This window comes from Leopardus geoffroyi, chromosome X (assembly GCF_018350155.1).
Source record: "Leopardus geoffroyi isolate Oge1 chromosome X, O.geoffroyi_Oge1_pat1.0, whole genome shotgun sequence".
NCBI classification, from domain to species: domain Eukaryota; kingdom Metazoa; phylum Chordata; class Mammalia; order Carnivora; family Felidae; genus Leopardus; species Leopardus geoffroyi.
The window spans coordinates 51,092,158-51,113,171 of NC_059343.1; the positions used below are offsets into that span (position 1 = coordinate 51,092,158).

General features: G+C 41.6%; 1 protein-coding gene across 7 annotated transcripts in view; it reads right to left on the reverse strand.

Moving 5' to 3' along the window:
* Positions 1 to 21,014, reverse strand: part of ARHGEF9 (Cdc42 guanine nucleotide exchange factor 9) — a 202,132-nt gene that overhangs the window by 138,500 nt on the left and 42,618 nt on the right. The gene's annotated exons all lie outside the window — the stretch shown is intronic.

A 21,014-nucleotide genomic window follows, 5' to 3' on the forward strand; every position in this document is an offset into this window, starting at 1 on the left:
GACATCTGTCCCAGTTCCACATCCCCCCCCCACACACACACACACATTCACAACACTCATCTAAGCACAGTGATGACGATGGGGGTGAGAAAATAGTCTGCCTCTCTCTGGCTGCCATCCAGACCCCTATGTTGTTTATTATCCTTTTTACCCAGCTGTTTACAGCCTATATGGGCCATCAATCTTCCTGGCATTTGGAGAAACAGATTCTAGAATAGAGAACATATGGCCTGTCAAGGCAAGGGATTCAAGAATTCTCTCTCTAGCACTAAATTTCTGAACATGTTCTCTATATGTTAACTTTTCCATCAATCTGTTTTGAGGAAGGGCTGATTCTCTAAGGCAATTGTGGCTCCACAAGCCCAAAGACAAAACGGTTCAAAAACAACAGAGACAGAATATAGAATATGCATCCTCTCACATAGGTCTGTCTTTCAATATGCCAACTAGAGAATAACCCCATGGTCATGAAATTAGCACATAACACATTGCATACACATGAAAACATATCCAATAACTGATCTCTTGACTTAGGCAAGGCATTCTGTTGGTCAGGTACAGCATGGGGGGCTCCTGATCATGGATGCAAGAGAGATTTCCAGTAGGACTTTTTATAACACTACCTTTCAAGTGTTTCATGCTTTACAGTTTACAATGTATTTTCACATCTACTGTATCACTTGATCCTCACTGAATGAGCAAGGTGTCGCTATTACCCATATTTTAAAGATAAGGAAACTGAGGCTTTGAAAGGTAACCTGTGCTTTGGTCAATCATACAAGTTGATAATAATGGAGCCTGGCCTTCTGACTGCATATGCTCTAATGCCCATCATACCATACTACCAATGTCTACTCATTAGCTATACTGAACTCATAAAATTTCATCCATAATATCTCAAACCATATAACTCATATTCTTAAAGAATCCAAAAGAAGGAGATATGGACAGCTACCTTTAAGTGACTAGTTCCCCTTCCTATGAGAAGATTTATTTTTATGTTGAACCTGTTTTCTTCCAATTGCACTGAAAGTCAATTTCTTCTTGTTCTGACCTCAGTGGAGAATTGCTGGTCACTTGCCTCAATAGAATAAATCTTCATAAAGAAATTTCCCCTCTCCTGCCAAAGATGGTTTCCAACTGGGTGTTGCTAGGGCTCAATAAGCACATACAGCCCCAAATCACAGCATGAAGACTTGTAGCTTAAGGCTATATCCTTGGCTTTTTACCAAAGGTCAAGAGTATCTTGGCATCAATTACCAATCCTTTGCTCAGAACACTATCTATGATGCTGTCTTAGGTACCCTAGGCCCAGGTCTGGCTAATTCCACTGCCTGTATTCTTTCTACAGTCATCTTTCCAACCTTATGCTTGGCTCTTCCCAGCAGCAGTTGGCTCACTCTTGTCCCCAATTAGTCCAGCTGACCTGCCTAGGCCCTCAGATCAGAGATCCCAGCTATACTCTGGACAAGGTCAATATAGGATCCAGGGTCCATAAACAAACTATAAGTCTGTTGTCAGGGCCTACTTGGAATCAAAGGCAGTCAGAACTGGAAACCATTTCAAAGATCATCAATGTGGAGCCCTCATTTTATGGATCACGTATAATACAACAGGAGTAATTTGCCTACAGTCAGCAGATGGCCAGCCTCCTAGACCATTTGTTTCCCAAAGTAACACCATAGAGAAGGTAGAAAAGAACACCTGGATTTAAGACCTTGCTCTACTACTTGCTAAAGGTGTGATGATAATGATAGTGATGATGACGATGATGATGATAATATTAGATAATATAGAGTACTTGCTATATGTTAGGCACTATTCTAAGTACTTTACACACATTAATTCATTGAAGCTTCACAGCATCCCTATGAGGAAATACTATTATTATTCCTATCTTACAGGTGAGGAAACTGAAGTTCAGAGAGGTTAAATGACTTTCCTAAATTTATACAGCTGATAAGTATTGAAGACATAATTCAAATGCAGCTACAATTTGGCTCCAGTGTCTGCTCTTATAAGCTATCATGCCATTGGATGGGTTGGTTATACTGTTAAAAATGTATAATTCTATATCCCCACCTGCTTCATGAATTACAACATACTGAACCCAGAGTTGATGGATATGTGTGCAGACATGAGAGGAAGACTAATCCAGAAGGGGCTGGTAGCTGTATGGGGCTCCTGTGCTTTCCAGTCACAAATATAAGCAGGTATAAGGGGACGCTACTCCCCTGTCCTCTGAGTTGTTTTAAAAGTGAACTAAATTTGGGCTGGAAATTGGTTTCAAATCCTCCTTTTGTATACAGGATTGACTTAAATTGCTACATTTTTTTTTATAAATATGCACTTTGCTCACCCATTTTCCATACAACACTCATTCAGTGAGCCTCCACCATTATCTTCTTATTGTGATTCAGGCCTACCTAGTCCTTACATGAAGATCAAAGGCCCTTCAGGCACCAACACTGAATGCCCTTCAAGCAGTATGCAAAATGGTTAAGGGCAAGCAAACCTAGCTTCAAATCTGGGCTTTCCTACTTCAGAAAGTGTCAGTGACTTTCTAAACTTGAAACACCACCCCCATCCCCAAATCAACTTTGACTTCTTCCTTTTCTTCAAACTAGATTTAACATCCTTCAAACAGTACTCCATCCTACCTTTCTAGCTGTCCTTCTCCAACTCTCCCACCCCCTCTTAACAGCCCTTTCCAAATTCTACTACCTGTTTGCCATCAAATTCCCCATAGTTTTTAACTATGGGAGATGAGGAATAGAAGAGTCAGAGAAACAAACCAAAATGGAACTTTCAGCATGTAATTAGGATACCAAGGAGCACAATATCACAAAAGCCAAGGAGAACAGTTTCAAGATATACAACTTTTGTAATCAATTTCTTCATATATAAAATGGGGATAATAATATCTGCCTCACAGGCAGGGTAGTAGAGAGGGCAAACTGAGTACTGTATGTACAGTGCCTACTACAGTACTTGGTACATGTTGGCCTAGTACAAGACTTCAGAAGAAGGGAGGAACATATGTGGCTGTTAGGCTCTAAAGTAATTTTGTGGGACACTGAAAATAGGCCTTAAAGAATGGGTAGGATTGTAACATATTGAAGAGGGATCAGGAAAGGCATTTGAGGCAGAGGAATTAGGAATGAGACTACATAAAGTCTCAGAGGTGAAAACTATGGGGAATTTGATGGCAAACAAGTAGTGGAATTTGGAGAGGGCTGGGAAGAGGGGGTTGGGGGAGTTGGGGAAGGACAGCTGGAAAGGTAGGATGGAGTCCTGTTTGAAGGCTCTTAAATCTAGTTTGAGGAAAAGGAAGAAATCAAAGTAGATTTGGGGGTGGTGGTGGTGTTTCAAGTCAAAGTGTCATGAGAGTTACATGAGGAAATGCTGGTTTGGGAGGGGGAAAAAGAGATGACAAATTTTCTCTCCAATGTGTTGAATATGGGGGGCCAGCAAGATATGCAGGTAGATTTCAAGTTCAAGAGATATCAGGAGAGATAGTTATATAGGTTTTGGAGTCAATGGCTCAGAAATTGTGGAAACCAATGAAGTTTTCCCTGGAAGAAAGTGCTAAGAAAGAAGATCAGAAACCTCAGGAAACAGCAACAATGGGAGGTGAGGAAGAGAAGAAGAGCCAGAGAAACAAATGAAGCTTTCAGTACCTAATGAGGATACCAAGGAGTGTAATCTTGCAAAAGCCAAGGCCAAGAGTTTTAAGTAGCAGGAGCTGATAAAATTATCAAATGGTACAGAGCTATAAAATGAAGAAAGCCAAGAAATGGCCATTTGGGAGTAGCTATATCAGCTGTTAATTTTTTTACATCTTAAACTGGTTTATACCCCGTCCCCCTCCAAAAACCTTAATTTCCTAATTGTTCCCACCCATTTATCTTGCAAGTCCAACATAAAGTCAGGAGATGGTACTTACTGGGTTACTCCAACAAGGTACCCAAATAGCTCTTGGCCTTAGGACAATGCTGATGTGACTTCTAACAAAATAATTCCTAATCCCCAGAATATTTCAGGTAGAGAAACAAATATAGGTTGGCTCTTGCTCAGACTTGCCAGTGAGTGGGACACACAGTGCTCTGTACCCCAACACCAAAGACACTTTTGGGCATGAATGAGAAGATGGTGAGGAGGAAGAGTCATAATATCATTCTTAAAAAAGGAATGAGATCCTATTTATTTTTGTCTAGATTTTCCAGGATAATCCTAATTATCAAATATTCTTTTCCATTGATACTATAAGTAGATACATTTGTTATCATACCCATTTTTTCTGACCTTTAACCTAGAAATATGACCACAACACCCTACAGGAATTGACCTCTAAGAGTTTGACTTCTAAGCCTGGTCTCTGGTCAAAATTGAAGCATGTGTCTACAGTTGACTTGGAGTGGCCAGTGGGCCCTTTCAGAGGGAAGGGAATAAGGCAGGGAAAAAAGTGAGGAAGAAAGTAAAATGGGGAGTAAGAATGGGGTGCCTGGGTGGCTCAGTTGGTTAAGTGTCCAACTTCTGCTCAGGTCATGATCTCACAGTTCGTGAGTTTGAGCCCCACGTCAGGCTCTGTGCTGGCAGCTCAGAGCCTGGAGCTTGTTTCAGATTCTGTCTCCTTCTCTCTCTGCCCCTCCCCTGCTCATGCTTTTTCTCTGTCCAAAAAATAAATAAACAATGAAAAATATTTAAAAAATAGGGAGTAAGAAAAATCTATATTTGTTGAAAACACATGTGAGGCATTGGGCAAGGGACTTTGTGATCTTAACCTTTATAACTCACCAAGGTAAACATTAACATCCCCATTTTTACTGAAGATAATCTGTGACACAAAGCAAGTAGCCCACAGTCACCCAGTTATTAATTGGTAGAGCAGATTTGAATTATTAGCTGGCCTTACTCTACAACTTTGCTTTTGCCATTCCCCCACAAGAAGGCAGATAGAAGGCTCCCAGCTGGTTTCTCCTTCCAGGAATACCAGCCCACCCTGTGAATGACCTAGAGTAGTAATTCTCAACCCTCTGGAGGGTTTATTAAAACACAGACTACTAGGCCCCCAAGTCTGACTCTCTGATTCAGTTGGTCTTAAGTAAGACTTGAGAATTTGCATTTCAAAAAAGTTCCCATGTGATGCCTATGCTGCTGGTTCACAGACACACTTGGTGAACCACCACCCTGAAGGACCATCATAGTATAGGCTTCACCCTTGCCTCTCCAGTTGTTTCATTCTCCTCAGGGATCCCCATGTCATCCTGTACATTGGGCTCCCTGCCTGTCCACAAGATCTCCTTCAGTGGTTGGTATGTCTGAGAAAGGATATTTTGGGCCATGTAAGGAGTATTCCCAATGCCAGGTCTTGCCAACGTAAAAAAATCCCTGGGATCCTAGTTATCCAGAGCCATAACACTTGTCTTCATTTTCTTGCTCTTTCCCTCTAGCTGAACAGTGCCACCCCTAAATAGCTATATAATTATCCAGGGTGACTGTCAGAAATATTAGAGTTTTAATAGCAAGAAGCAGAAGGGGGAAATGTTAAAAAATAAAAATGTGTTGTGCAGAATAGCAAATGTGTCAATTGCCATGAAGGTAGCTAACCCGGGCCTGCCTTCTGAGAAGCTTCACGGGACAATAAGAAGGGACATGAGGCATCTTTGTCTCTATAAGTTTTTCTCGGTTGGTGCCTGCCCCCAACCTTTCAGAAGGTCCCCTCCTTCAACAACTAGGCATTGACAAGAGCAAAATCCTCTCTTTCATTCCTTTTAAGTACATATAAAATAGGCTGGGATTTTATTCTCTCTCCTGAATAGTCTTTTTTTTTAATACAGCCTTGTAAACAGATTCTGTCTATCTTGCCCAAAGTGTTTAAGGACACCAGTCTTCCCCACTTCTGGAAAGGCATGACCCAGGCTGTTTCAACAACAGCTAGGAGGCATCGTTGCATAAAGCAAAGACTGGCCATTGAATGAAGCTCTGACAGTAACTTCTTGAATGAACCTAATTACTTTACCTGTCTCAGTCTCTTTATCAGTAAAGTTACAGACTTGAACCAGACAGACAATCTCTTAAGTCACTTCCAGCTCTGGCTTTCTATTGAGGCTAACATTTCAGCATCTCAAAGGACAGAAATTTCATTATTACAATGTATTCTTTCTCACTATCCTTTGTGTTTGATAGGATGCTTTTACTACGCAGGAAAATGAGAAACTGGAGCTGAATATAACTCATTCAGGCATTGCTGTTGACCCAAGCTAGTCGAACTGGCTGGGAAAACTGAGGAATGAGCTTTCCACTTTGGACCCTTGACTACCACATTCAAAAGTCAGAGAAATCATCTTTCTCATGACATCAGCTCTTGCACCTCCAGTCCCATATTTCCAACTTCCTACTCTAGATTTCACTGGATGGCCTGCTACACTGCCAATAAAACATATGTGAAACTTATCATATGCCCCCATTCCCACCCTTCCTAATTTTTCCCATTTCTAATTCCTCTTCTTGGTGTGCTGTTGTTTTTTTCAACGTGTCTGTCTCTCAGATATGACCCTGTATCTTCATTTCCAATGGCCAATCCTAGGTATGGCCCTTATCACCTCAAGTTGCCTCTCAATTGGCCTTCCTGCTGCCCACAGGTCTCTCTCTCTGCTTAACCTACTCATTAATAATGCATTTCTTAAAACTTGTTTGATGGTGCCACTATCCATGCTCACAAAGACTTAATAACTCCCTACAGTCAATCTTTCAAAGCTCTCCTTAATCAAGCCCTCACCTATAGATCCAACCCTTATCTTGATCCTGGCAGAGACCTTCCACTCTAGCCAAATTTATCCCCTTGCAGGCAGATGCAGTCCTAACTCCATGCTTTGGACTCATCAAAAGCCTTAGCCACGGTTAAGTATAGGAACACTGGAGCTAGGCTGCCTCTTCCTAGCTGTGTGATGTTGGCCTGCCTGTTCCTCAATTCCTCACCCGATGACTCCAATTTATATCCTTTCTCCTCTTGCCCCTTTCACTAATTTCTAAGTAGGATGAGAAGGAAATAAGGCAATATGGATTTATTCAAGTTGTGCTAGTCTCCAAACCACCAGAGTACACACGTGTGAACAGTAGATCTAAAAAATCTGCTTAGGTTGGAGGAAGATGGCAGCGTGGGAAGACGCTGGGCTCACCGCGTCCTGCTGATCACTTAGATTCCACCTACACCTGCCTAAATAACCCAGAAAACCACCAGAAGACTAGCAGAAGAGATTCTCTGGAGCCAAGTGTAGACAAGAGGCCCACAGAAGAGGGTAGGAAGGGCGGAGAGGTGGTGCATGCTACACGGACTGGCGGGAGGGAGCCAGGGTGGAGGGGCAGCCCGCCAGCAAAGCAGAGCCCCTGAGTCTGGCTTGCAAAAGCGGAGGGGCCAGAAGGAGTGTGTTCTGACAGCAAGTGGGAATTAACATCTAGAAGGATATAAGCTAACAGCTCTGCTGAGAGAGCAGGAGGGCTGGAGGACAACGGGAGGGAGAGTTGTTGAGCCTCAGACAACAGAGCTCAGCTTGGTGGGAAAAAAAGGTGCTCACCAGTGCCATCTTCCTTACCCATCCCCCAGCCAAAATCTCAAAGGAACCAGTTCCTGTCAGGGAACATGCTTGCACCGCGCCAACACCCAAGGCTATGCTTCTGCGGATCCATCCCTCCAGTGGGTCTGACTCATTCCTGGTGCCACAGGGCCCCTCCCGAAGGGGATCACTGAAGGAAAAGCAAGCTGAGCCTGCCCCTCCTGCCCCTGTGCACCTTGCCGATCCACCCCAGCTAATATGCCAGATCCCCAGCACCACAAGCCTGGCAGTGTGCAAGTAGCCCAGACCGGCCTCGCCACCCCACAGTGAACCCCACCCCTAGGAGAAAGGAAGAGAAGGTACATACCAGTCTGACTGTGGCCCCAGAGGTGGGCTGGGGGCAGACATCAGGTCTGAGTGCAGTCCCGCCCACCAATGCAAGTTATTCAAGACAGCACAGGGGAACTGCCCCGCCGTTCCCTACCACTCCAGGGACTATCCAAAGTCCAGGGACGAAACAGAAGAATTTTCGTCCAGGGACGAAACAGAAGAATTCCCCTCAAAAGAATCTCCAGAAAATAACGACAGCTAATGAATTGATCAAAAAGGATTTAAACAATATAACAGAAAGTGAATTTAGAATAATAGTCATAAAATTAATCGCTGGGCTTGAAAACAGTATACAGGGCAGCAGAGACTCTATTGCTACAGAGATCAAGGGACTAAGGAACAGCCAGGAGGAGCTAAAAAATGTGATCAATGAGCTGCAAAATAAAATGGAGACAACCACAGCTCGGATTGAAGAGGCAGAGGAGAGAATAGGTGAATTGGAAGATAAAATTATGGAAAAAGAGGAAGCTGAGAAAAAGACAGATAAAAAAAATCCAGGAGTATGAGGGGAAAATTAGAGAACTAAGCGATACGCTAAAAAGTAATAATATAAGCATAATTGGTATTCCAGAAGAGGAAGAGAGAAGGAAAGGTGCTGACGGTGTACTTGAAGAAATAATCGCTGAGACCTTCCCTGATCTGGGGAAGGAAAAGGCATTGAAATCCAAGAGGCACAGAGAATTCCCTTCAGACATAACTTGAATCGATCTTCTGCAAGACATAGCATAGTGAAACTGGCAAAATACAAGGATAAAAGGAAAATTCTGAAAACAGCTAGGGATAAACATGCTCTAACATATACAGGGAGACTGATAAGACTCGTGACATATATATCTACTGAAACTTGGCAGACCAGAAAGGAATGGCAGGAAATCTTCAATGTGATGAACAGAAAAAATATGTAGCTGAGAATCCTTTATCCAACAAATCTGTCATTTAGAATAGAAGGAGAGACAAAGGTCTTCCCAAACAAACAAAAACTGAAGGAACTCATCACCACTAAACCAGTCCTAGAAGAGATCCTAAGGGGGATCCGGTGAGACAAAGTACCAGAGACATTGCTACAAGCATGAAACCGACAGACATAACAATGACTCTAAACTCATATCTTTCTATAATAACACTGAATGAAAATGGACTAAATGCACAAACCAAAAGACATAGGGTATCAGAATAGATAAAAAAAAAAAAAAAAACAGACCCATCTATTTGCTGTCTACAAGAGACTCATTTTAGACCTGACGACACTTTCAGATTGAAAGTGAGGGGATGAAGAACTATTTATCATGCTACTGGAAGTCAAAAGAAAGCTGGAGTAGCCATACTTATATCAGACAAACTAGACTTTAAATTAAAGGCTGTAACAAGAGATGAAGAAGGGCATTATATAATAATTACAGGGTCTATCCATCAGGAAGAGCTAACAATTATAAATGTCTATGTGCCGAATACAGAAGCCCCCAAATGTAAAAAACAATTACTCACAAACATAAGCAACCTTATTCATAAGAATGTGGTAATTGCAGGAGACTTTAACACCCCACTTACAGAAATGGATACATCATCTAGACACACAGTCAATAAAGAAACAAGGGCCCTGAATGATACATTGGATCAGATGGACTTGACAGATATATTTAGAACTCTCCATCCCAAAGCAATAGAATATACTTTCTTCTCGAGTGCACATGGAACATTCTCCAAGATAGATCACTGGGTCACATAACAGCCCTTCTTCATAAGCATACAAGAATTGAGATCATACCATGCATACTTTCAGACCGCAATGCTATGAAGCTTGAAATCAACCATAGGAAAAAGTCTGGAAAACCTCCAAAAGCATGGAGGTTAAAGAACACCCTACTAAAGAATGAATGGGTCAACCAGGCAATTAGAGAAGACATTAAAAAAAATATGGAAACAAACGAAAATGAAAAGACAACAAATCCAAACGCTTTGGGACGCAGCGAAGGCAGTCCTGAGAGGAAACTACATTGCAATCCAGGCCTATCTCAAGAAACAAGAAAAATCCCAAATACAAAATCTAACAGCACACCTAAAGGAAATAGAAGCAGAACAGCAAAGACACCCCAAACCCACCAGAAGAAGAGAAATAATAAGGATTAGAGCAGAAATAAACAATATAGAATCTAAAAAAAAAAAACAAAACTGTAGAGCAGATCAATGAAACCAAGAGTTGGTTTTTTGAAAAAATAAACAAAATTGATACACCTCTAGCCAGGCTTCTCAAAAAGAAAAGGGAGATGACCCAAATAAATAAAATCGTGAATGAAAATGGAATTATTACAACCATTCCCTCAGAAATACAAGCAATTATCAGGGAATACTAGGAAAAACTATATGCCAACAAACTGGACAACCTGGAAGAAATGGACAAATTCCTAAACACCCACACACTTCCAAAACTCAAACAGGAGAAAATAGAAAGCTTGAACAGACCCATAACCAGCGAAGAAATTGAATCGGTTATCAAAAATCTCCCAACAAGTAAGAGTCCAGTACCAGATGGCTTCCCAGGGGAGTTCTACCAGACGTTTAAACCAGAGATAATACCTATCCTTCTCAAGAATCCCAAAAAATAGAAAGGGAAGGAAAACTTCCAGACCCATTCTATGAAGCCAGTATTACTTTGATTCCTAAACCAGACAGAGACCCAGTAAAAAAAGAGAACTACAGGCCAATATCCCTGATGAATAGGGATGCAAAAATTCTCAATAAGATACTAGCAAAGCAAATCAAATTCAACAGAATATAAAAAGAATTATTCACCATGATCAAGTGGGATTCATTCCTGGGATGCAGAGCTGGTTCAACATTCGCAAATCAATCAATATGATACATCACATTAATAAAAGAAAAGATAAGAACCATATGATCCTGTCAATCGATGCAGAAAAGGTCTTTGACAAAATTGAGCATCCTTTCTTAGTAAAAACCCTCAAGAAAGTCAGGATTGAAGGAACATACTTAAACATCATAAAAGCCATTTATGAAAAGCCCACCGCTAACATTATCCTCAATGGGGAAAAACTGAGAGCTTTTTCCCTGAGATCAGGAACACGACAGGGATATGCACTCTCACCACTCGTGTTTAACATAGTGTTGAAAGTGCTAGCATCAGCAATCAGACAACAAAAGGAAATCAAAGGCATCAAAATTGGCAAAGATGAAGTTGAGCTTTCACTTTTTTCAGATGACATAATATTATACATGGAAAATCCGATAGACGCCACCAAAAGTCTGCTAGAACTATACATGAATTCAGCAAAGTGGCAGGATAGAAAATCAATGTACAGAAATCAGTTGCATTCTTATACACTAATAATGAAGCAACAGAAACACAAATAAAGAAACTGATCCCATTCACAATTGCAACTAGAAGCATAAAATACCTAGTAATAAATCTAACCAAAGATGTACAAGATCTGTATGTTGAAAAATATAGAAAGCTTATGAAGGAAATTGAAGAAGATATAAAGAAATGGAAAAACATTCCGTGCTCATGGATTGGAAGAATAAATATTGTCAAAATGTCAATACTACCCAAAGCTATCTACACATTCAATGCAATCCCAATCAAAATTGCACCAGCATTCTTCTCGAAACTAGAACAAGCAATCCTAAAATTCATATGGAACCACAAAAGGCCCCAAGTAGCCAAAGGAATTTTGAAGAAGAAGACCAAAGCAGGAGGCATCACAATCCCAGACTTTAGCCTCTACTACAAAGCTGTCATCATCAAGACAGCATGGTATTGGCACAAAAACAGACACATAGACCAATGAAATAGAATAGAAACCTCAGAACTAGACCCACAAACGTATGGCCAACTCATCTTTGACAAAGCAGGAAAGAACATCCAATGGAAAAAAGACAGTCTCTTTAACAAATGGTGCTGGGAGAACTGGACAGCAACATGCAGAAGGTTGAAACTAGGCCACTTTCTCACACCATTCACAAAAACAAACTCAAAATGGATAAAGGACCTGAATGTGAGACAGGAAATCATCAAAACCCTAGAGGGGAAAACAGGAAAAGACATCTCTGACCTCAGCCATAGCAATTTCTTACTTGACACATCCCCAAAGGCAAGGGAATTAAAAGCAAAAATAAATTACTGGGACCTTATGAAGATAAAAAGCTTCTGCACAGCAAAGGAAACAACCAACAAAACTAAAAGGCAACCAACGGAATGGGAAAAGATCTTTGCAAATGACATATTGGACAAAAGGCTAGGATCCAAAATCTATAAAGAGCTCACCAAAGTCCACAGACGAAAAACAAATAACCCAGTGAAGAAATGGGCACAAAACATTAATAGACACTTCTCTAAAGAAGACATCCGGATGGCCAACAGGCACATGAAAAGATGCTCAACGTCGCTCCTCATCAGGGAAATACAAATCAAAACCATACTCAGATATTACCTCACGCCAGTCAGAGTGGCCAAAATGAACACATCAGGAGACTATAGATGCTGGAGAGGATGTGGAGAAACAGGAACCCTCTTGCACTGTTGGTGGGAATGCAAATTGGTGCAGCCACTCTGGAAAGAAGTGTGGAGGTTCCTCAGAAAATTAAAAATAGACCTACCCTATGACCCAGCAATAGCACTGCTAGGAATTTACCCAAGGGATACAGGAGTACTGAGGCATAGGTGCACTTGTACCCCAATGTTTATAGCAGCACTCTCAACAATAGCCAAATTATGGAAAGAGCCTAAATGTCCATCACCTGATGAATGGATAAAGAAATTGTGGTTTATATACACAATGGAGTACTACATGGCAATGAGAAAGTATGGCCCTTTGTAGCAACGTGGATGGAACTGGAGAGTGTGATGCTAAGTGAAATAAGCCATACAGAGAAAGACAGATACCATATGGTTTCACTCTTATGTGGATCCTGAGAAACTTAACAGGAACCCATGGAGGAGGGGAAGGAAAAAACAAAAAAAAGAGGTTAGAGTGGGAGAGAGCCAAAGCATAAGAGACTGTTAAAAACTGAGAACAAACTGAGGGTTGATGGGGGGTGGGAGGGAGGGGAGGGTGGGTGATGGGTATTGAGGAGGGCACCTTTTGGGATGAGCACTGGGTGTTGTATGGAAACCAATTTGACAATAAATTTCATATTTTGGAAAAAAAAGCTAAAATGAGCTATTGGGACCTCATGAAGATAAAAAGCTTCCGCACAGCAAAGGAAACAATCAACAAAATTAAAAGGCAACCAACGGAATGGGAAAATATATTTGCAAATGACATATTGGACAAAGGGCTAGTGTCCCCAAACTGCACACCCGAAAAACAAATAATCCAGTGAAGAAATGGGCAGAAAACACGAATAGACACTTCTCTAAAGAAGACATCCAGATGGCCAACAAGCATAGGAAAAGATGCTCAACGTCGCTCCTCATCAGGGAAATACAAATCAAAACCACATTCAGATATCACCTCACGCCAGTCAGAGTGGCCAAAATGAACAAATCAGGAGACTATAGATGCTGGAGAGGACGTGGAGAAACAGGAACCCTCTTGCACTGTTGGTGGGAATGCAAAGTGGTGCATCCACTCTGGAAAACAGTGTGGAGGTTCCTCCAAAAATTAAAAATAGACCTACCCTATGACCCAGCAGTAGTACTGCTAGGAATTTACCCAAGGGATATGGGAGTGCTGATGCATAGGGGCACTTGTACCCCAATGTTTATAGCAGCACTCTCAACAGTAGCCAAATTATGGAAAGAGCCTAAATGTCCATCACCTGATGAATGGATAAAGAAATTGTGTTTTTTATACGCAATGGAGTACTACGTGGCAATGAGAAAGAATGAAATATGGCCCTTTGTAGCAACGTGGATGGAACTGGAGAGTGTGATGCTAAGTGAAATAAGCCATACAGAGAAAGACAGATAACATATGTGTTCACTCTTATGTGGATCCTGAGAAACTTAACAGGAACCCATGGGGCAGGGGAAGAAAAAAAAAGAGGTTAGAGTGGGAGAAAGCCAAAGCATAAGAGGCTCTTAAAAACTGAGAACAAACTGAGGGCTGATGGAGGGTGGGATGGAGGGGAGGGTGGGTGTGGGTATTGAGGAGGGCACCTTTTGGGATGAGCACTGGGTGTTGTATGGAAACCAATTTGACAATAAATTTCATATATTAGAAAAACAAAAAAATAAAATAAAATAAAATAAAATAAAATAAAATAAAATAAAATATAAAATAAAATCAGGAAAGACCGGATTTTGCCTAAAGTTAAAATTGGTAAAAAAGTAGTGGTCACTTAGAATAGCCAAGATAGGAAGATGTTTGGTCAGTTTTGTAGTTTGGACAGTGTTCATTATTTCTGTTGAGACATGATTATAAATTATTGTTTTGTTGTCAAAATAAATAAATAAGTAAATAAATAAATAATCTGCCTAATACATAATGAACAATACTGTTTTTAGCTTCCACAACCTGAGCCCTCAAATCAGACAAGTTCTGACGAAGACCACAACAACATATTTAGCATCTCTGTCAGGTTGCAGAACATACTATGTAGCTAAGCAAACTGTTTACATAATATGTACCAGGTGGCCTATAGGCTATTCTGTTTTTGATAGGATTAATGGCTGGATGGCTTCTGGGGTGGGATGCAGGTTTTTGCTGAAGATGTACAAAGGTGCTTGATGGTCATCAGGGGATGAAAATATGCCAGATAAGAAAAACACTCTTATGAATATTTTTTAAATCCCAAGAATTGGGGGCCCTTGTGTGGCTCAGTTGGTTAAGCGTCCAAATCCAGCTCAGGTCATGATCTCATGGTTCATGGGTTCAAGCCCCACATCAGGCTCTGTGCTGACAGCTCAGAGCCTAGAATCTGCTTTAGATTCTGTGTCTCCTTCTCTCTCTCACCCTCCCCCACACGTGCTCTTTCTCTGTCTCAAAAATGAATAAGTGTTTTAAAAAAGTATTTAAAAAAATCCAATAATTGATTTTTCTTTCCCCTGTGACTTAATAGTTCATATCTGCATTATTTCAGCTCTAATCTGGGTGTTGCTATCACCCATAACTACATAATGTCATTTCTGAGCAGAATAGTTAATGAATTCAAGTGATGATGGCTCTAAATGTACTGAAAGGGAGTATGTAAATATCATCTTTTCATGACATGACCACTTTTTCCCTAGTTTGTTCATGTAATTTCTGAGTCATTGGGAACTGGCTTCCTTCAATGTCCCATTGTGCCATCCATTTTTCACTTTAATAAAATGAAAGGTCTATGGTTGGTTTCAGCCACACCTGACAAACACAAAACTCAGCTGGACTGACTTGTTTTTGAAAGATCAGCCCAGATGAGGTTAAGGCTCAGCATGAGCAGGATAGATCACCTGATCTAGAGGCCAATATGTACTTTGGTCACAAGCCAACTCATATCTGCCAGGCCCTAAAAGTTTGGAAAACCCAGATAAGCTTCCCAAGTTATGAAGGAGATTTTTTTCATTCATTATAGACTAATAACAAAGGACAACACCTTTCTGTACTTCTTCCAAAGAAGTTACAAGGTGACCTTAGCTATAACAGTGAACAATCAAACATATATGAAGCAAGGGGATTTACTTGCTTGGTCTGAACCTTAGCAATGGACTCTTCTGATATGAAACTTCAGCCACTAGCTCAACCTAATGGGTCCAGGAGCAAATGAAGTGAGACCCAGATACTGCCTGAAAGTTCATGATGCTAAGAGTCTGGTCTTGTAGAAGAAATAAGTCCTTTAGAGAAAATGCAGCCAAATAGGTCAAGGATTGCACAGATCACAGAGAAGACATGTTTCTGGACCACCAACCAATCATGATCCTGTTGGCCAGAGAAGTCTCTCACCCAGAGCACCTCCCAATCTGATAAACATCAGCTTGAATGTCCAAAACATTGGAAATAGGAGTTAATGTCAAGTTGTTCTGGGATCTTTTGGCCTCCAACCCATTAGGCCAGTTCTCATAGACCTCCTGCTCAGAATCACCCCAGAGTGTTTATTTTTTTTTTACTTTATTTTTTTAATGTTACTTTATTTTATTTTAGAAAGAGGGTGAGCATGTGAGCAGGGGAGAGGGGCAGAGGCAGAGCAAGACAGAATCTTAAGCAGGCTCCACACTCAGTGCAGAGCCTGACACAGGGCTCAATCCCATGACCTTGGGATCATGACCTGAGCCAAAATCAAGAATCAGACATTCAACCATCATAGCCACCCAGGCACCCCTCATCCTAGAATTTTTTTAAAAAACAGCCAGAGTGAACTTGAATATCATATTGAGACCAAGTATCTTAAACTTACTAGAGCCAGAGTTTGAAATACAAGAATTTCCTCTTACTGCACTGGATCATTTGGAAGAAACCAGAGTCTCTGAAACTTTGTCCCTGACTTCCCCTTCTTGTATTAGATTCCAGGCAGGCTGAGGGATTACAGTAGTTTGTCCAGGATGGTTTTCCCAGCCTTGAGAGGCTATTTTCACCTGCTCTGTTGCATCTCTTCTCCCACCTATGCCCTGACCTTCAGCCCTGAGGCCCACAGTGGCCCTAATGGAAAATCTCTCTATGCTATAGTCTAGAAGCAATTTCTAAGAGCTGTGCTCAATCTATCCAAGTTAGACTCTAATATTCTAAAAGAAAAATTATTAGTAAAACAAAAAATGACTCAGAAATGCTGTCGCTATGAGTTGAGTCAGAAGCATACCATTCCAAACTGGAGGTTACCCTGACCCTTATCTGTTTCTTGAGTCACCTTGGGCTCCATCTACAAAATTCCTACCCTGGGCACTGTGACCATCTTCTTGGACTTGCTATGGGTACTAAGTTCCAGCCACCCATTTGAGTCTCTTCATTGCCTTCAAACCTTAAGAGATGGTGAAGGCAAGCCTAGGGAAGAGGCAGGGGGCTCAAAGAGCCCCCAATCCCTGAGGTCACCTAGACCTATCTAGGGCTCTGCACCTGGGTTCTTGAATTTCTTCATGTGGTTCTACTGGGACCAGCCCTGGGATCCTTAATTTTTCCTGAATTGTGACCTAAAGGCCAGTCTTGGAGTTTCCTGAGAAGGAGTGGAGGTAAGGCTCCTCTAAGTTTACAAAAGGGGAGGGGGGAGAATGAAGAATCTGTCCTCCATGCCTCCCACATGCATATTCTATACTCATCAGCACCACAGCCAGAGGGTGGGTGGGCAAGGCAGAGAGAAGGGAAAGTCATTTTTTATCCATTTGACAGATGTCGTGTTAAAATATTGTAGGGGAAGGAGGGCTGTAGGTGGGGGGAGGAGCAGAGAAGGAGATAGGTTGGAACTAATGGTTCTAATGTCATCTTTAAATGTGGCCATCTGCTCTAAGGTGGTGAGAACAGGAACAACATTTAGTTAGGAGCACTTTGACTTGCTCCTATATCTGGAGAACAGAAAGAAAAAAATAAATATATTTCAATCAATTTAAACACTTTTAAGTCTGCTAAGCATGCCCACCCAGGACAAAGTCTTGCAAATGCTTTGAGCCTTTCCAAAGAGAATGTAGGGGAGTCCTTACAACACAAAGAGGAAATCTGCACTTAAAGAGACCATCAGAAAGTAGAAGATGGTTTCTAGTGGCTTATTGATTTCCCTCTGCCTGTTGGCTCACAGTGAGAGAAAAGACATTGGTTAAGGCATTAAGCAGTAGCTCTGGTCCCTATCAGCAGTAGTTCCTATTGAGGGGTTGGCCATGTTTCTCCTAACAAAGTCTAGCACAATCCTGTGCTCTCAGTAGACATGGTAAATAGTGGATGAGCAGACGGTGGCGGTGTTCTGTGAGTAGTCACTGGATCAGGCCTTGGGGGACACAAACTGGCTGAGATGGAGTTGACTTACCTTCAGAGGAATGCATCATCTAAACTTAGGCTGTCTGAGAGGGCACAAGATCAGCACATTCAGACCCACCCTCAGGGCCTAGGAAGGATGGCATTGGGTCTTTGTCCCAATGGAAAAGTGGTTGTGCTTGTAACAACAGAACTTCAAGTAGGTCAGCCAGGCTTATGTAAGACAGCTTCTGCCTGTCTGGGCTAGGTGAAGGAGGTGGGGGTGGAGAAGGGAAGGCCCAGGGCAACTGACTGAGGGACAAAGCATCCAGTGTGATGCTAGAACTTGAACATAATCTTCTTGACTCTGTCTCAGGTTCAAGAGCCTGGCAGTGGATTCTTATGCTCAGAGAAGATCTGGATTGGAGATTCTTAAGAACCGGCACACCTAGTTCAGCCTAACAATTTACAGATAAGAAAACTGAGGTTCCAGTGAAGAGGTTACTTAACATCTAAAGCTAGTCAACAGCAGAGCCAAAATTAGAAACCAAGCCTACAGTATTTTAGAAAGATGGTTGTTAGTTGTTTTTGGTTAAAAAACATCAATTGGTTAAAAAATTAATATCTACCCCAGTATCTAAATACTAATGTAGTACCAATGCAGAATGTGTTTTATAAACATTTACACAAAAATGGAAATTAATTGATAATGAGATTAGCAATTTAATATATAAAGAACTTCCAGTGTTTTCTCCCTCAGCTTCACTTTGGAGATCACTGTTTTAGATATTTTCTGGTACTCTTTCCTCCCTCTGCTCTACAGATATCATCCCTTCAGTACTACAACCAGCACTGCCTCTCCTATCCCTCAGGACCCCAGACAAGTCTGACCCTGGAAATTAAGAACACCTCACTATGAAGGCTAAATGCAGACATTACCAGAATATCTCTCATCACCAAACGTCTTTGCTAAATAATCTCAAATTCAAATTCACACTAAAATGCAAAGTGCAAAAACAAACAAACAAACAAACAAACAAACAAAACAACAATGGGGTGGGAAGAAGAGACTCCAGGCCTGGCTTAGTTACTGATTTGCGGTATGAACTTGGGCAGATCTAGCTCCTCTCTGAGCTAGTTGAACTGGGTTATCTCAAATGGAAAGTTGGGGTCACTTTTGAAAGATGCTGCTGCCTTGCTTCTAAAAGCAGGTTTTGACAAGAGACAGAGGGGAGTTAAAGGGAACAGAGGGGAGGCAAAGAAAACATGGAAACAAGGAAGTCAGAAGAGGTATGTAGTCTGATAACAAATGTCAAAAGACAAAACTTGACTATTTTGAATTTTTGCCATGGTCTACATACACCCAAAATAGAATTCCAGTCCAAGGATGGTATTTAGGTTCCACTGCCAGAAGAAAGGGCACTGCCTTCTCCACCCAGTTCAGGCCACTGGGTTCAAGCCATTCAAAGTAGTTCTACGAAAAGAGTAAGTAGCACCACTTCCATGTTCTTAGCACATCACAGTTTCTAAGTTGCTTTCACATTCATGAGCTCACTGAATGAAGCTAAGTTGCTTTCACATTCATGATCTCCCAGAAACTCTGGAAGATAAGCCAAGTAGGAATAAGACCTTACATTTTAAAAATGAGAAAATAGGCTTGGAAAAAGGAAGTCACTCAGTTATCCCAGGAGCAGAGGCCAGAAGAGAACTCAGATCTTCTGACTCACAGTCCAATGTTTTTCCTCTAATAAAAAAAATGGTTAACATTTACTGAGTGCATACTATAGGTCAAAGGCAAATCTAAGTTTTTACATATACTAACTTATTTGATCCCCATTTAAAAAATGAAGAAACCAAGGTTCAAAGAGTTGAAGTGATTGTTGAAGGTCACACGGCTAGAACCAAAACCCAAATAGTTTCACTCTAGAACCAGTGATCTTAACCTCTGCTCTCCATAGCACATCCTCATGCCCCACAGGTTCAAAGAACATCCAAAGTATAGCAAGGCATAGGACAGTGGGTATATAACCATTAAAAAAAGAAAAATGAGGGGCGCCTGGGTGGCGCAGTCGGTTAAGCGTCCGACTTCAGCCAGGTCACGATCTCGCGGTCTGTGAGTTCGAGCCCCGCGTCAGGCTCTGGGCTGATGGCTCAGAGCCTGGAGCCTGTTTCCGATTCTGTGTCTCCCTCTCTCTCTGCCCCTCCCCCGTTCATGCTCTGTCTCTCTCTGTCCCAAAAATAAATAAACGTTGAAAAAAAAAAATGAGGGGCACCTGGGTGGCTCAGTCGGTTAAGCGTCCAACTTCAGCCCAGGTCATGATCTCACAGTTCGTGAGTTTGAGCCCCGCGTCAGGTTCTGTACTGACAGCTTGTAGCCTGGAGCCTGCTTCGGATTCTGTGTCTCTCTCTCTTTCTCTCTGCCCCTCCCCAGCTCATGCTCACACTCTGTCTCTGTCAAAAATAAATAAACTTAAAAAAATGAATATATCCATATATATTTATATATCCATAGAACATTTCTCTGGAAGGACCCACTGGTGACCTCTGCAGAGGCAGCCACATGGCTGGAAGGGAGCAGCAGGAGGGAGATTTTTCACTGTGCATCCTCTTATATCGTTCAGATTTTGACCATGTGGATGTATTTCCTATTAAAAAATAAAATAATTTTAAAATAAGGTGTCTAGGGTCAAGGGATCTGGGGAAACTGTGTGGCTGCTTCTTGGCAGGGCTTCAGCAGCTAACTCTCCCCTATACACTCTTTGGGCTCTCAAACTTGAAGAACAGAAGGTGTCTCTCTCCTTTTTTCCTCCAGTTTCCCCACTCCAGAAACTGTCTAATCCCCCAGACAGGGAAGTACCATAGTCATCCTACAGATTTTAGCAGCACAAATGAAAAACACTTTCATTTAGGCTCCCACAGCCAATCAGGGGCCATAGGAAAGTAACATCTTCACAGCAGGACAGCTGAAGAAAGACACAAAAGGCCATCTTCCCTGATGCCTAGCACCCAAGGCATGACTTCCACAGATTATTTCATTGCCTTCCTGTTACCACTCAGTTTCAATGTATCTCTCTTAGGTTCAGAAAGGCAAAAATATACAAGGTAGAAGGCCTCCTAGAAAATCTGGCCCAGCTTAAGAGTCTATGATATACAAGGAAGAACACATTAAGTAAGAAAAAGTCAGCCCAGCTGAAATTTAATGTCCACATCAAGGCCAGGTGAGAATCAGCCAAGATGGTCTCAAGGGACTCTTCCAGCT